The 17,397-nt window shown below is 42.7% G+C and overlaps 1 protein-coding gene across 1 annotated transcript in view; it reads left to right on the forward strand.

Moving 5' to 3' along the window:
- SPAG16 (sperm associated antigen 16) overlaps positions 1-17,397 on the forward strand; it is a 349,253-nt gene that overhangs the window by 219,539 nt on the left and 112,317 nt on the right. The gene's annotated exons all lie outside the window — the stretch shown is intronic.

The following is a 17,397-nucleotide window of genomic DNA, read 5'->3' on the forward strand; positions in this document are numbered from 1 at the left end:
TGTGGTATTTCTTAGTGAGCAACTCTTGAAATTCTCCAGTTACCACTTCTGTTGGTCGTGCGGTCACTCGGCATTTTGTGATCAGTGCTAAACATGGAATTGCCCACAACACAGAAAGCTGTGTTGATGGAAGAGGTTTGAGAGGAAAGAAGCAAGAAGCTAATGCTGTGTATTCATAGATATTGCCATCAGAGCTCTACAAACACAGCATGAGAAAAACTGACGTGAAAATGACAGTAGAATATTTGAGATGCTCATTATGCAACTTCTATTTTGGATCATAGAAACAGACTGAATAGAAGGTCGTTTAGTAACAGTCCTGGGCATAAAGCACAACTAGCTGGAATGAAGCCAGCCAAGACTCATTATTATTAAATGCCTTGGTTTGTAAGAATATTTGATGTCTGAACATGAATAATTCAATCAGAGAAAACACTGGAATACAGACAGAAGTGAAAAATCATTGGAAAGCAAGGTTTCTGCTTTGTCTTTAGTAAATCCTGCGTGGAACTTCACTGTGCAAATGTCTCAGTAATCTACTGTCTATAGCAAACTAACGTTATGAAAGAAAAATTCTTTTAACTATTAACTGAAGAAAAAAGCCCTTGACCAGTGCTGCTTTTCAACGAGTAAGTTTGGAGAAGGTAGGAGAGGCCTTTTGCAAAACCAAAACTCTGTGTATGGTGTTCTGTTGTGTGTTCATTCAGTTCAGTTGTTTCCCCATTTGGTGGGAAATGTTTCCAGTTTCAGAGATGTGCCCACACTGAAGCATCACTTCGGGTGGCAAAATCTCCGTGAAGATGCTATCTCCCTAAATACCGAGTGATAGTTAATGTTCCCTCCAGAAAGATGATGAATGATTTTCTCCCATTAATTTGGAACAGAATATTTTCTCACCTCTGTAAGATCAATTAGCATTAAGGAGTACATTTAAGATAATTTTAATGAAACATGAAAATCATACTCTGGTTTGTTTTCTCATAAATTAGATTCATATTATTAATCACATCTTGCTCTTCAATCATTAACTTCAGTCAGCTCTTTATTATTAAAGATAATGGATGCACAGAACTGTAAGTCAGGGCTGTGTAAGTTGAATGGACAATGAGCTCTGGATTTGGGGTAGAATGGAACATAAATCTTTGTAATTACTAAGCTGGGGCTATAATGCAGCCTTCAGACTTTGGAAATATGTGACTGCTTTTTTATTTTTTTTTTCCTAGATAACATAGGGTCAGATTTAATGGTTAAAATAAATTTACAGCACAATGACTGTAATTTTAAAACTAAGTTATATATTGCCTATAGGGAAATGAGAACACAGAACTGGCAGTATTTAGATGATTATGGCTCTTTCCAAGCATTCTGGGCAGAGAAATGGAGTTGGTGTTGGATTTAGGTAGGAATTGTCCTCATACTGCACCAGACTGCCACTGGATTGTATGCATGAGGCTGAGACTGCAATTCATGGTAGGGATTTCTTGCCAGTAGAGCTGATGGCACTTGTGCCAAGATAAGCTGTGGATTTTACTTCTCTTTATGCCAGTTTCATAGAAAGACGATCACATTCTGGCTTCTACCCAAAATATTTTCTTGCTGACACATCACAGTGAGCATCTCTGCTCATGAATTGCAAAGTGCATCCGCTGATAAATGTGAGAGGTGCAAATGAACATGAGACCCCAGGAGTACAAGTTCACCTGCCTGTGTTAATTCTCCTGGTGATAAGCAGCCTGCCGCTCATCTGCATTGCCCGCATTCTGACGAGGGATTTTTGGGGGCTGGTCAGATTTGCTGGGATAACGCTTGAGCCAAGCTGAGTCTTTGCTCTTTCTCAGTCAGATAAAATACCTAGTGGTTTATACACTTAAATAATTGAAGAGAAGAGAAGAAAAGACTTGCATTTTTCGTTCTACGTTTTTGAAATGTATTGATTTAGTAACTCTCTCACCTGCTTTCTGCTTTTTGAAATGTCAGGGTCTACAGCTGGATATCTCATTTATTAAGTTGGACACCAATTGTTGTATGGAAGTCAACATTCAGCAGCAGTACCCTGAAAAATGTGTCCTACCAGGATTTAGGAGGACTTCTGTTTGTTCATAACTGGGCAGTGCTCTTTGTATTTCGTGGAATCATAGAATGGCCTGGGTTGAAAAGGACCACAGTGATCATCTTGTTTCAGCCCCTGCTATGTGCCAGGTTGTCAACCACCAGACCAGGCTGCCCAGAGCCACATCCAGCCTGGCCTTGAATGCCTCCAGTGATCAGGCATCCACCACCTCCTTTGTTGGTGTGAGACTGAGTGTCAGTTTTGGTTTCTACACATATTCAATTGGTTGTAGTGAAATAATTTAATTGTCCAGGAAGTAATTCTGTCTTCATGATTTCCTTTCCAATGAAGCCTAGCAATTTAAGGTAAGCTCTATTTTTCTCCCTTCGTTCTGCAGAAGGCTGGTGGTAATAATACCAATGAAATAATCCCACCTCCACCCCACTATCAGGCTAAGCTCCCTGACACCCGAACAGGAGGTTATTGGGCATCTCAGCTTTATGCCATCTGCTTCAAAACTGATTTACATAGGAGTGAGGCAGCTCTGCAGTGACCGGGTGTAAGTTCCAGCTCTGCACATCAAGTTTTATCATGGGCTATAATTTGTGGGCTGAACAGCATGCTCACAAGTTAAAAGCTCTGAGGTAGTGTGTTCTTTGATGAATAATGCAGGCACCGATCTCTGAAGAAAAAGGGGAAGACAGGATCCGGTTGTCCCAAATCCTGTCTGAAATAATTCCCAGTAATGATAATTAGCTCTCATTGAGCTAGAAGCTGGCTGTGGCCAGAATGCTCTCATGCTGGCATAAAGACCCCCTGTTCCAAGGCAAGGGAGGGGAGCGAGAATCCAGGCAGAGCTTCATCCTGAGCTGGAGTCTCTTCATGGACATGAATTAATCGGGTCTCTCAGCCACTAGAAGAGGTTTATGAGCATGGTAAGGCTTTGTATGGTGGGACATGCCGAATGTTAGGGCCAGCACGGTGGGTGCTCAGCCCAGCTGCCTGACACCCACTTTGCAGGCGCCCTCTGTACCTGCTGCCCTTCTGCAACGAGGGCTTAGCTGCTTGTGTTTCGTATGGATGCAGAATAATTGCAGGGATGCTGAGCTAAGCTCCAGTCTTGCAGTCTTCTCCTTCAAGGTGCAGCCCATGTAATGCCTGAGGCGCAGGGCAGCCCTGCTGCATTGTGCCTGAACGCTGCTCAGCTCTGACTTGCTTAGCATTCAGTGGAATTCTTCCAAATCGATATTTTCCTTGGGTAACCTTCATTTGTTCTTCTCATGAAATATGAACTATCTTTTAGACCACTTATTTTTTCAGTGTTTATTTTGTCAGAATTCAGTAATCTCCGACTTGGGAATTCCCTAAAATAACCTGTTCTCTTTTTCCACTGAAATATAAGTTATCTTTTAGACGAGTTGGTTTTCAACACGGGTTTTGTCAGAACCTTTTCTTCAGTGGTTTAACTATATGTGAGAACACACAGATCTTTGTAGGGATGCTGCCTGTGTTCGTGCCTGTGTGTAGGTTCATTTCACCTCCTGGAGCGGACATTCACTGGACAAAAATTCAGGTAAGTTGTCTGAGTTTAAGGATCAGATACAGAGCAGCCAGGGGAGGATGTTTTGAAATCCATTCTGGTTCTGTTCACGTGTTTTGCCAAGTCCAGTTGATTTATTGCCAAGTAAACACCTTAGACACAGAATTATCAGTCAGAAGATCCTCACGGTATTGGGTTTGTCAGTTTTATTTGAACCCTTTTGAACTCCAGAGGAATGAATTTGAGAGCTGAGTAGATATACAGGAGAGGTCGTTTAAAAAAATCATTGAGAGGCAGTTTATGGTTCCAGTCAATCCACTGCAGAAGTGGGTTAAAGATTGAACTTGTCACTGTTGAAGATGAAGACTTCTTCCATGAGAACTTTGAAGCTCTTAGTGTAATTGAATTACTTTGTTGTGCGCAAGGGATGTGCATGATTAAGTCCAGTTCCCGGCATGAAGCGCAACAAATTTGGTGTTCCTGATTTTGTTCTATGTGTTTGTAAAGAGTGCCTTCATGTTTCAGAACTCCCTGTCTTAAAATGAAAAGAAATTCCCGAGTCACTGTAAAATATGGAATCAGGATCAAACAGGTGTGAAGAGAGCCTATTTGCTCCAAGAAATGACATAGAAAAGTAGAACCTGAAGAGATTTCTATGATAGTTGTTTGGGCAGCCTTCACAGAGACTTAGTGCTTGTTTGTTCAAAGCAAAAAGTGCAGCAGAGGAAAAGTGTCTTGATTTCTTTTTAATCTTGAAAAATAATAGGAAAACGACTTGGTTATGGTCACTGGCGTTTTAAAAAATGCTACTTTCTGACTTTCCTCCAAAACAACTTCCGTGGGAAAAGGCAAACTTTGAGCATGTAACTCTGCAGTTTGGATCACTGGACTCAGATGGAAGCAAGAATGTGTTCTGCGTTTGTTTTGTTGTATGTTTCTTTTGTTTGGGTTTTTTTATTCCTCAGAGGCAGAAGAACTGTTAGCCTTCCAAATGTATTTGGCTGTTGTAGTAAGAACACCCCTCTGCCTGTCCAATTTGGCTTTCCATTACTGACTTGTCCCTCCTCTTTCTGCCTTCCTGATTTTGCTCCCACATCAAGCCACGAAATCCAAAGTTTAACAAAGTGTATAATCGGTTGATCTCATGGGCTTCTTCCCCTGTTAAACTAGGCTTAAATTAGGCTCTAAACATTTTAGATCAGACAAGTTACCTTGTTTTGCGAAGCTCCAGGTGAATTAGCAGCTCTTAAGAGGTTATAATTACAGTTTCATTAAGCTGTTCCTGCTCATTGACATGCCTGCTCCTGTCCGTTGGACTGCAGGTCCTCTTGCCAGCTGGAAGGCAGCCCCATTTAACACCTTGTCTTTCTGTGCAATGTAGAGAAGCCACATTCCTGCTTCATTTCAAAGCGAAGCCTTTGAGGAGACCAGTGAGTTCTGTGAGTTTAAGATTAATACCCAGCTTGCCTCCCAATTTGTGGGGAATTTGTAAATGGCTTTATCTTGGCACTGATGTGGTTATTTAGTTGGATTAAAGTAACACCTTTTCATCGTGATATTCACAGTCAGGAGAGCTGCTATAGAGGAGGGAGCAGCAGGGTCCTTTGCAGGACCTCTGGGCATCTCGGAAGGCGTCTCAGCTCCTCTCTCATCCCACAGCCTCTCCACTGGTCCTCTGGTCCCTTTTTATAGGGATACGTGACGCTGCATCCCTGCTGCTGTGCTCACAGTGCTGGTATTGCTCGGCTGCTCTCAGCCTGCAGCGAGGAGATGGGATGGAGGAGGGTACTCGTTTGCTGCTGATTGAATCAGATCTCATCGCTTGTAAAATTAGAGTGGATCAATTTTCAGTCGCCGCTGGTTATCTTAGAATATTAGTAGTAATTAGAGAGCTATAAATAGATAAATGTAAAATATGTTAAGTTGTAACCAGGGGGAAAGTGTTGCTATAGATTTCAGTAAACACTTTGCTGCGGTGGCTGCTGGCATGCAGAGCAGGGAGCGGGCTCTGCTGGAGCATGTGGTGCGACGGCATTTGGCTGCATCACCCATTATTCAGAAATGAAGTGAGAGAAGCAGAATGTGTTCCTGTCTGGGCAGCAAATAGATTGACCTGGATCTGAACTTCTTACCGACTGCCTGTGTATGTCTATAATGCGTGCACATGATGTATTGCAGGGCGTCTGAATTTAATTTTTATGTCGCCAATGTCACTTTGAAACAAAACGGGAATAAAGTTCTACAAAGGCTTTGGGAAGAGCCTGACTGCAGAATAACGTTTGCATTGACTTCTTGGTCCTTAAACTCTAATTAAATTATTGATTATGAAGCTGGCTGCTTTCTTAATAGTTCCTAATGTAACAATTAAAGCAAAGTAAGTAATTAAAAATGAAAAGATCAGTCTGCAAGTACAATCTTCAAAAGGTCATTTTCAACTTAATCGGTTTTTTTTGAAAGAGGCAAGAGTAAAGCAAATGAATCATTAGTAAAATAGCAATTTAGTGCGTGTGTATGTGTAGTAATGTTATTACCAGATTACCAATGGCCACAGAGTGCCTCGATTAATTAAAAATATTACTTAAATTTACTTAGGAGGTATTCTATTAATGCCTCTCTTCCCAGATCAGACTCCATTGGGTGAAATGCAAAGGAGATCTATGGCCATAGTTTGGTCCTGTTCTGAACAGTGACCAAGGCAGAAACCAGCAATTTTGGCCAAAGAGAGTGCCAAATTTCATTGGGACCATTTTTATGTTTTTTAGCATCACAAGTAGTGTTTGCTACTGTGCAAACCATTTATTAGCAACTTTTTTCTAAGCAGGAGAGGGAAGGAGACTTTAGAGGTTGTTGAAATGGCCCACAGGTGTCAATAGATGCGAAACGTAGCAAAAGAGGAGCACAAAAGTGTTTGCCAGAAAATTGTCAAAACTCCAGTTAACATTGTCAGAAGGGAGTGGTGATGCTGATGGACTTAAGAACAGGTAAAGTTTCAAACTCAGAAGAGAAAAATAGTCAATAGTAAGCAAGTTAGGCAGCCAGGCGTTGCTTACCTTCCCCTGAAGGAAGAACTCCTGCATTCTGTGCTGGCTGCGTTCCGTGGGCTTTTCAGACAGTGCTCATAATGTTATATGAAGTAAAATCAGCTTTTGCATTGTCACTGAAATTTAACTATCATGTCCTGACAGGCCAGGGAGCAAAAGACATTAGAGCTGAAAGCTTTATTACAAATGCTTTACCCTCTGTCACAGATCTTTCAGTATGAAACGCCTAGCTTACATATCCCTGCAAAAGTAGCTAATTGGTGTGGTAGTACCTAGCTCTGAAGAATGGCTGTTCTGGCACCTGCTGACAAACATAGGCCGGTATCACTGCGCTGATTGCATGTGGAAACTGACTGGAAACTAAGCCACACTTTGAAGTGTGCGTGTGGACATTTGCTGAGCAGACGGCTGCTGTGGATCACAGGTATTCCCGTGCCCTGGGTAATTCATTAAACTGTGGGAGACAGAATCCAGATAAGCATGTACATCAAAGAAATATGTGTGCCAGGGGTATCCAGGAGGTGCCTGATTGCAGTGGCTTTATAGACGTTTGGGAAACTGACCGTCTGTGAGGAGTCACTGTGTGCAGCAGCTGCATACCTTTCTCTAGACAGGAATTGTCGTGCTTGCTTCAGTTCGGTTGTGCTTCAGCACATTTGCTCAGAACCCAGTCCCGTTCTTGACAAGGCAGTAGGGAGAAAATTTACTTTTGCATTCAGATTGTATGAGAAAGGTAAATCTGTTAGTCTTTTAAGTTAAAGGCGTTGCATATGAAATGGTCTTTCTCCTTTCCACAGTTAACTGTAGAATATTCTTTCCCCACGTAGCTGAGAAGAGCAGACTAGATGTGAACTTCTTATGGAGAGCTTTCCTAGCGTGTTAGCATCTTCTCCTATCTGCCTGCACCTACTTTGTTATGCTAAAGAAAAGAAGTGGGTAGTTTGTTATGCTTCCTTCTGTCCAGATTGCCCAAGAGCTGCTGATGTGAGTCCAGAGGGGAGAGGCCGTAAGGATGCTCAGACGTCTGGATCAGGGCTTCTGTGCAGACAGACTGAGAGCAGGCCTTGTTCAGCTGGCACTGGCCTTCCAGTGCCAAAAGCTTATGTGAGAGATGGGGAAGGATTCTTTCTTAGGGAGTGTAGTGACAGAGCAGGGGGTGATGGCTTTAAACTAAAAGTGGATAGATTTAGACATTAGGAAGAAATTCTACATGATGAGGATTGTGGGGCACTGGCACAGGCTGCCCAGAGAAGCTGTGAATGCCCCATCCCTGGTGGTGTTCAAGAACAGGTTGGATAGGGCTTTGGGCAACCTGAGAGGTGTATCTCTGCCTGTGGCAGGATGGACAAGGTGATCTTTAAGTGTTCCTTCCAACCCAAATAATTCTGTGATCTCTCACATTGAAGTAAAATGTCTTCTCATATTTGTCTACTCTGAATATTTGACAATGGGCTTTTATTTGTAAATTCAAAGACTACACCGGACTTTCAACTCTAGTATGAGCTGTTGTATATCAGAATAACCCACTGTACCAACCCAGACAGCTCTGCATGCTTAAACTTAAGAAACTTGATGACCTGGTATCTTTGTGTTCTCAAAAAGATTTATTAAAAAAGAAAAAGCATCAAACCTTTGAAATCGCTTTTCTATCTTTCAACATAAATATTGTGACTTACTTAATATCAATAAATATTTTTCCAGGTTGGTAAATAGTAAATCAAAGTGTTGGTGTATGCCCTGCCTGCGGTCTGTCTATGGCTTTATACAGGTCAGTGCCATCTAACCAGTGCAGCCTGTATACAGACTTACTCCTCTTCTGGTTCTCCACAATCTCAGTGGGTGGCTTCTTTAGCCTTCCTGTTCACACATCATTGCTGTAATAGAAAAAGAGATACTATCTGGGAAAAAAGTATGAATTGTAAAACAGGCAGGCCTTTGGGATGACTTCTGCTGTGTTATTTATTGAAAAATAGGATTTCAGAGCTTGCAACTTATTGGCTAAAAAGATGTTTTCTTGCTGTTTCAATCAAAATGAAGTAGTCAGTTTAAGACCGAGTGTTATCCTGACAGAATGGTGGAGGGTCCTGGTTTTGCAGGCTGTCTAAATGGTTTGGGTAGTATGCCTGCATTAATGAATAGTGAAAGTTTGCAGTAGTAATTTGTACCTCAAATGCTTTGTCTATGATAGAAATGTAGTATATTTTCAGTGTACAGAGGCCAGCAAGCAGACAGAGGTTAAAACAATGCTATGCTTTGATACCCCCAAGGCCACAGCACGCAGAACTGTTGTTCACATTTCATGGTCGAAGTTCAACATGCAACTCTTGGATTATAATTGAATTTCAGCTTTCATGTTTGAGAGCACGGTGACCAGCTGAGGTCACTTTATGTTAAAAAGCAGTATGATTTATCTAATATGAAACTGATATGAAATCTGGGAGATGCTTCTTCCTCATGTGACCAGGAATTTGCTTATGTGTTGTAGACGTATCACTTCAGCTCTTTTCTGTCTCCCCTTTTCACCCTTTCTTGCTCACCTAGACTGTGGTGAAGAATCACATTAAAAGGTAGAAGTACTGCTGTTGTACAACGTGCTGTCCTAATAATCTAAAGATAATTCAGCTGAAATCCTGAAGTGCAAAAACAGATTCAATTTTGTCTTTCTAGAGTAATTTTCTCCATTCCTGTCTTCTGGGTTACTATCCTGTAGAAAGAATTAAATTGATGCAAATGAGATAGGCCTGTTTGGCACAGTGGTGGTGAAGAAAAAAGTGCAGGTTTTCCTGCAAGGAAGCATCAAGTGCTGTACAGTACTAATGTGGACATAGGGGAGGCATAAGGATGGGCTGTGGGAGTGCAGCAGTAGTGATGCAGCACCTCGTTTGCGCTGTACTTTAAATTGCTCCAGTAAACTGGGTTTCACAGAATCATTTGAGTTGGAAGGGACCCATAAAGGTCGTCTCATCCTACTCCCCTGCTGTGAACAGGGATATCCGCAGCTCAGAGCCTGGCCCCCTTCTTCAGTTTGAAACCATTTCCCCTTATCCTGTCACAGCAGACCCAGCCTGCAGAAATAGAGCTGCGCATTCTCTTGTTGTTCTGCAGATGAGGTGATGGGATGGCGTGGTAATTGGGAAACTGTCAGCCAGCTGTGACTTGTGTGCAGTGCCGGTACCCTGAGAACCCCGACTGTCCCTATTTGTTGGCAGTGATGAGTATGGCTGCACTAATTACATACTGTAACTTATGTGAAGCAGTTAAGAGATCTATCTCCATCACCATGCTGGGCTGCTCTTCACTCACAACGGGATGGCGTTCCAATCAGGGGTGTGAATTACTGTGTCAGTCTAGCCAGCAGCCAGGTTCTCTTGCAGTGTAGTAGTTGCCTGAGCTCCCTCATTTGCAGGCAGGCTTCTTGTCAGCATGGTGGGAGCACTTAGAATTTCATCTCTGTTTTCTCCTCCTCTGTTTGCTGTTGTCTCCTTTATTTCCTTACGACAATTAGGCATACTTCAAGGATGCACATCTATCAAAGCAGTCGGGATGCAGTTTCTCATCCTACCGTCAGTCCCCAGTCACGCACTGTCCCTTGCCAAATCCAATTGTGAGCACACTAATCCCATCACGAATGCTGAGTTTGGGTGCTTTGTGTCCCGCTCTTCTGGCAGTCTGGGCTCCATCAACTTCAATTCAGGAGTGCAGCCTCAGAGCCCATCTTAATTGTGATGCAGGTGATTTCTGAGCCATGGCAGAAAAACAAGCTTCAGCAGCATCGTTGTCTCTCAAGTTCAGATTTCTGGCAATAGTTTGCTGCAGCACAGTTTAAATTAATTGTTTCAGGACCTAAAGCCTCCTGGCACGAAGACAGGAGGAATGAGGTGCTGCCAGAAAGGTACCACCAGTTGATCCCTTGAGAACTGGCCTTCCTGTGTTGCTCAGTGTGGTTTTCAGGACGGAAAGCATTGACTGGTAAACACTGATTTTTTTAGTTTATTTGGCTTTCTGTTTTCTCTAAAAATAAATACATAATTACTGCATTCCTGTTCTTCCCCTCTTGTGGCTTAAGCACAGCTTCTCTGCCTCCAAGTGCAACTCAGGCCAGCATTTTGCAAATGATAGTATTTTATATGCCAGTCCCTTACTCAGCTGATTGTTTCTTTCCCCTCACTCTTCTGAAAATGCTCTGTAGAGAGGCAACAATCTTTCAAAAGTCGACATTTATCACACGCAGATTGGAAACAGTGGGACAAAGCTGATATGCAGGAAGCAGAATTTAGCAATGCGACAAAGACTTCGGACATAATCTTCTCCTGTTGGTGATTAGAATAAATATCAGTGGTTCTGATTTTCCACTGGGAGCAAGCTCAGGATGGAGCTGAAGGTGACGTGTGCTGATACAGCTGGGCCACAGTCCCACTTTTTATTTAAATCCTTTCTATTTTATGTGAGGTTTGGGCAAAAGCAGTGAATGGTCAGAGTTGGAGTCAGACCAGTGGGACCTGCTGCCGAGCCCAGGAGCTCTCCAGAGGTGCTTTGAGAGTATGAGTGGGGATGGAGCCCTGGATAATTAAGGCCAGGGCTTGGTGCTTTTTGGAGAAGCAGGTGGCATATGCTGTTTCAGAGGCTGTGCTTTGGGAGGCATGTGACCTCGTGGCAGATGCCCTTGTGCTAACTTTACTTGTCAGATATTTTTGTGTCTGTCCTTTTACTCAAGGTGATTTTTTAATGTATTTTCCTTCTTTGTTCAGCAGAAATTATATTGCATTCACACCATTTACATTCTGATGCTGATGGTAACCACGCTAGGCGTAGAATCATAGAATCACCAAGGTTGGAAAAGGCATCCAAGATCGTCCAGTCCCACTGTCCCCTTACCACCAGTAGTTCCCACTAAACCATGTTCCTCAGTACAGTATCTAAACATTTTCTGAACACTTCCAGGGAGTGTCAGCATAGACTTCTTTCGTGGTAATTTGCTCTCTGAAACATTAATTAATGGTCAAGAGTAAATAGTTAAGCCTGAGATGTTGAAGGCGTTATTATTGGATGCTGCACAGTAACTAACAAGACAAGTTAGCAGTGCCGAATAGCATCATGATCAAAATCACTTTCTTGGTTTTGGTGATGACGTCTCTTTGATTTAGGCGTGCACATTTGAAAGGTTCAGTCATGTAAGACTCAGATCAATGAAGCATTGCCTGCTGGTCCCAATCAACATTAGCAATCGGATTGTGTTTTCTAATTAGCACATAAGGAAACGGATAATAAAGCTTCTTCCTAAAAATCTGTATTGCCAATTTCCATACCTCTATTCCGATTTTTTCTCATTTTTAACCTGCCAAAGTAAAATAAATGTCTGTTGAGAGTATGGAAAAGGTAATTACTTTCCTTATCCTTTAACTTCCTCTTAATTAACTTTTAATGTATGCTGTTACTCAGGGAGCATCCCTTAATACTCAATGTGTCTAAAACAGAAAAGACAGAGATTTAAATTATTTAAATAAGCATCTGCTTAACATGGAGGCATGAAAATTACAGAATCAGAAAAACAGTGGCTTACTGCCAGGAGAAAAACCAAAGTAGTTTCCTTTTCTATAAATCTCCTTCTAAGCTTACAAGCTTAGAAGAAATGATCAAGCTTTCAGTTTCAGGTAGCATGGATTGCAAATATGGTCTAATAATATAAGCTTTCTGAGCATTAACAAATTAGGAGAGATTTTTGAAAGAGGACAGGGTATTTCTGTTTAAAAACAAACAAACAAACAAACAAAACCAACCATCTTTTGATTGTTTTTAAAGCAGACCTCCTTTTCTTTAAGAATGAAATGGAGGAAGAATGGCAGCTTCTATCTATAGTTTCTGCCTACCTAACTTCATAATGCTAATCCATAGTGTTATTAAATAATTCTGTTTAGATAAATTGGTTCTGTCTTTAGCAATTTAGAACAATCTTCTGTTCAGTAAGAATGGATCATAATAATTTCCTGCTTTTTATTTTTCAGCAGTGTTCAACTGTCAGGAATAGCATAATAAGAAGAAATATTTTGTTAAAATGGGCTTGATTTCCAATAGTTGAATCAGTAGAGTAAATGCAATTATTGTTGTATATCTTCCCAAATAATGAAAGTGATTAAGGGCTTGCCACAGACTTAAACACAGAGTATCTCTTGACATTGTTTGCAGACAATCTGGTCGAAGAGAATTTTGTCCCGTAATGGTGGTTCTTCCCAATACAGTTTGTAGGGACAATTGTATTTTACAAAGTTCTCTTAATGCTAGGCAGCACCCCAGAGTCATGCCCTGGGATGGAGCTTTCAGTGCCAGCCCCATGGAGGCTCAAGAAGAGTGCAGAGCCCAGTGCCCGTCGTCCCTCACTGGGCTGCTCTCATGCTGAAGGACTGGATCCCAAGGATGCTGACCATAATTGGTGCTGTCAAAACATCCAAAGTGGAAACTTGCATCTTTTCCCTGTTTGAATTGTTTGTGCAAAATGAATCTTGCCGACTTTGTTTTTTTCCCCACTTCTTGACTTCGGTGTCACACTGTGCAGCCAGAGTTATATCCAAATGGAATACACCTGAGTAAAAAGCAGGTCCTCCAGGGTCTTGCTGTGCTCCTCCAGAGTTTGAATGAGATGACAAGGCACGCAGTGTTGAAGAGGCTGTAGTGAGACGGGGGTCAGCCTCTTCTCCCAGGTAACAGCGATAGGATGAGAGATAATGGCCTCAGGTTGTGCCGGGAGAGGTTCAGGTTGGGTATTAGGAGCCATTTCTTCTCTGAAAGAGTGGGCAGTTACTGTAACAGGCTGCCCAGGGAAGTGGCACCATTCCTGGAGGTGTTCCAGAAATCTGGAGATGCGATACTTAGGGGTATGGTTAGTGGGCATAGTGGGGCTGGGTTGACAGCTGGTATGTGATCCTAGTGATCTTTGCTATGTCACACCATGAGCACAGCTGCCTCGAACCCAGCCCCCATGCTCTTCCTTACAGAGGTGGTGTCGTAGCTCACAGGTGTGCTTGCAGCTTGTGCTTGTATGTGGGAATCCACAGGGGATGTTTCACACGTGGGAAACGCTTCTGAAATGTATTTGCCAAATGCATGCCAGTTGATGTTTTTAAACTGGTCTGTTTCTTGATCAGGTATATTGTGTAACAAGTCTTTGTTTCTCTCCAACAAAAGTATTGCTAGTATTTAGCTCGCTTCTGGTTGTTAGCAAAGGATATGGGCTAAAACATGAAAGAACACAGAGATGGGAATGAAACCAGGCCGCGGTGCTGGGTGTTCAGGGCTGGTCTCTGAAATGGCAGCATTTCCCACTTCTTCTGCCTGTCTGGGGCTCCACTCGTGATCTCCCTTTACAAAACAGTTGCACTGATGAGAAGCGTTACATACAGCAGATGTGGCTTCAGCTCAGCATCGTGGCTGTGCCCTGACATACGGGGAGCTTCTTGCTTTGTGGCTGGGGGGTTACAACCTTCCTCTGCTCTCTGTTACCTTCTCTGAACACTGTGTGGGTCCTGTAGTTCTATACCTGACATCCTGGTGTGAGTAAAAGGAATCAAAATGATAAATTGGACAGCTTCAGGACTACAAAAATCGGGTAGACCTTGCTCCATTCTTTGTCATTGTCACCATCCCCGTTTGTGAGAGGAGGGATCTGGACATGGGAAACAGAGGAGACAACAGCATGGAGTAGAAAGGTCATGTTTTACTTTCATATCAGGTAACTGTGGATGGAGTAGGTTAGCAGAGAGACAGATGATAGCAGGACGGAATCAAATATAAATGAAATATGTGTCAAGAGATATGGAAGTAAAAGCAGTGGAAGAAGAGAAAGAAGAGGTGTCAGGAGGAATGGAGGACATAAAAGAGCTTAAGGGAAGGAAATAGCAAACCGAAAAATTGGAACGTATTATATATTTTTGTTATTTTTTTTTCTGCTTGGAAGCTTCTACCTAATAAAAGGCTCTATAATAATGATGGATTTGTAAGCTCCAGTGTCATTGCCCTCGCTTCCCCTCAAAGCCATCTGGAGGCTGTCTGTAGCCAGCCCATTGAAAAGTATGAATTGCAGCGAAGAAATTCTGCCTGGCAGAAAGAGGGATTGGTAATCAATTCCCTTCCTACCAGGCAAGGCTGCTCCACTCCCATCACATTTGCTGTCTGCAGAAAGCCAGCACAGCCAGTACCGGGGGAGGAGCACGATGATATGGATTACAAATCCTTCCCCTCGTGGCTGCAGCTTACTGTTGACAAACACCACCCACCTTTTGTTTGATAATTCAGTTGGTTTTGAGGACGAACGAGAAACTGGGGGGCTTTTTGAGTTTCGGTGCTGATGTTCATGTGAAGGGTTTGTGAGCTGCCCAGGCCATGCTTTTGAGGGGAGCTGGTGGCTCTCCCAGCTTACATCTTCCCATATTTTCTTTTTTGCATATCTGAGGAGCTTTGCAGATGCACCACGTCTGCTCAGAAGTATGAACAGAGCAGGCTGGGATCTGCTTGTGATGACAAAGAGTGGTGCTATCCTCAGCTAAGGTGTAGGAGAAGAAAAAACAATCCCAAAGTGAAAACCCAAAGCTGAATGGGTCTGAGGCAGAGTGCCAGAGCACTGGTAGCGTCCAAGCACCGTGTGCTCAGGTGTGAGCTTTTCCTCCCTCATTTGAGAACAACATGCTAGGAGACCTGCAACGCCCAATGATGAGGAAGGAGGCCAAAATATGGGGTAGGAGCACTGTCCTGGCATCCTCCTTAGTGCAAACTGAGGTGGGATGAAGGCATTTAGCAGATAGCATGGAGCTGCCTTGCTCCATTGTGGGTAGAAGGGTGCAGGGGGAAGCTCGTCCCTGCGCTCCTGCTGGCGATACGGAGGGAATAAATAAAAATGTAAAAGAGGAATTACTAAAACTGTCCCTTGATAGCTAAATGGTTGATCATAAATTGGAGTGTCTATGCAAATGAAGTAAATAATTAAAAACTCCAAGAACAGCACTGACTAGGTGGTTGATGGCTGGCAATTATAAAAGCTGAATTTTTAATATGCATACATCTAAGGAGGCAGTAAAAATTAGCTCCTAGACTAATGGACTTGCCTTTCTTCCAAGGCAGAATTTTAATGAGAGCATTATTTATAGCAGAGCCCAAGAATGAGCGTTTTCTTGCTTAGTCTCGTTTCTTTTTTGCTGACACTTTATTCATTAACCTCTGAACTTCTTTAGAGAAGAATAATGCCCTACACAGGGGGAGGGCAAAGGTCATTCTGACCCCCCCCGAATTAGTCACGGGTCATATATTGTTAGGAGAGTTGCTTCTGCTAACAAATAATATTTATAAAACCCCACTGGTGATATGTCCTCATTTCATGCTGCTTTCTGAGTCATTTATTTGCAGTTCAGCTCACTGAAGAGAAAATGTGCATAATGTGATATCTCATTGTGCTTCTTCTGCCACTCTGTTTGGTGGATACGCATCTGTCTTGGAGCTCCTTGGGCACATATTATTAGAATCACAAAATCACCAAGGTTGGAAAAGGCCTCCAAGATCACCCAGTCCATCTGTCCACCTGCCACCAATATTTCTCCACTAAACCACGGGCCTCAGTACGACATCTAAGACATCTATCTTAAAAGAGACAGTGTCTTCTGAGAAGAAAACTGTCTTGTATTTCATTATTTACCAAACAAAACCACGCTTTTGAAATGTTGAGCTGCAACAATTATAAGCTGAGAATCATGCGGGTTGCTCGGTCTGTCTGAGAAATGGACTTTAGTTTTGCCTAGCGCTGTTTTTGAACGCAGCATCAGGATGCTTCCCGTGGCTCTTCAGGCCTGTATTCCAGCACGCTTCCTTTTCTCCACGTTGTGAAATGGGCTCGTTCCATTCTCATTGGAGAGTAAGGCTTCGGCAGCACAAAGTGCTGTTTAAGTAGCAGCTTTTATTCACGGCTGTTCTCATAGCAGTCTTCTTGCGTCTTGGCCCCTCGATGATTGAACGCTGAGAGGATCGCTCTGTAAGAAGTGGCATTTAATTTGGTAGGTGCCTGAATGTTGTTATGGAACAGGGTTGTTGATGTGTATGTCTACTGCAGATAATTCTTTTTTCAAATTAATTTTTAAAACTCTCTGGTTTTTGACAGTAATATCCACTCTGTGAGATATCTCTCCGTATCCTAGGATGTTATCCGATTTGTGTGTGACTCAGGTACTCTTTCATCTTCCTGAGTGTACATGGCAGCACTCAGAGATAGAAGGGAGTTTAGAGATGGTAACTTTCCATCACTGGAGCTGCCGGCAAGGTTTGAGATGCTGGGGCCAAAGCTTCAGCAGGATACAAAAGTAAATGGGCATTTGTATAAGATGTATGTAATGAGAGTGTATAGTGAGAACATGAAATGATACCCATGGACAGCGTGAGCGTTCATTCCGTAGGCTGGACTTGCAGAAGTAGGCAGTTTCTTGTGCTTCTGGGTTGGCACAGTGTCATCCTCTCTAAGTCTCATCAGCCACCATCACAGGTTGTGTTATTTCCAGCCTTTCCTGCTCTTGGGTTTGCAGAGTTCTCCTGAAGACGCCCTTCTTTCACTTGTTTTACAAAGTGCCACTGAAATTCAAGCTTGCATTTGCTCTTTGAAGATCCTGACCATTTTGTCTAATGAAAGCTAAGCTGGAAAGTGCCACCACCTGTCATTACAGTTACCAATGATCTTCAGATATCTAAGCTTTGTTGATGCTCCCTTTTGTGGGTGGTTAGCTCAGGTTGTTGTGGCT

This window comes from Lagopus leucura, unplaced genomic scaffold, assembly GCF_019238085.1.
Source record: "Lagopus leucura isolate 7727_CA_CO unplaced genomic scaffold, USGS_WTPT01 Super-Scaffold_100012, whole genome shotgun sequence".
NCBI classification, from domain to species: domain Eukaryota; kingdom Metazoa; phylum Chordata; class Aves; order Galliformes; family Phasianidae; genus Lagopus; species Lagopus leucura.